This window comes from Dendroctonus ponderosae, unplaced genomic scaffold (assembly GCF_020466585.1).
Source record: "Dendroctonus ponderosae isolate FM_Combo_2020 unplaced genomic scaffold, Dpon_F_20191213v2 Dpon_F_20191213_1, whole genome shotgun sequence".
Classification (NCBI taxonomy): Eukaryota; Metazoa; Arthropoda; class Insecta; order Coleoptera; family Curculionidae; genus Dendroctonus; species Dendroctonus ponderosae.
Genome location: NW_026017110.1, coordinates 29,107,290 through 29,107,559, shown reverse-complemented (window position 1 = coordinate 29,107,559; position 270 = coordinate 29,107,290).

Sequence of the window (270 nt, the reverse complement as noted above, 5' to 3'; positions counted from 1 at the left end):
AAGAAAACATCAACTTCGTGATCGGTCAAGAACCAAGCAAAAACGGCAGGAAAGATTTTACAGACTCCAACTCAGACTGCTTCATAAATGTCGATAAAAACATAAGAATTGTCAACAGCGGAAGCAACAAGGGATTCGTCTGGGTCGAAGCACAAAATATAATTGTAGTGTCGTGCTATTTCTCTCCGAATGGGCAGATCGATGACTTCCACAGGCTCATCATGGAAATGCAGAGTCTTCTATGCCATAAGAAAAAAAGTGTTGTGATAG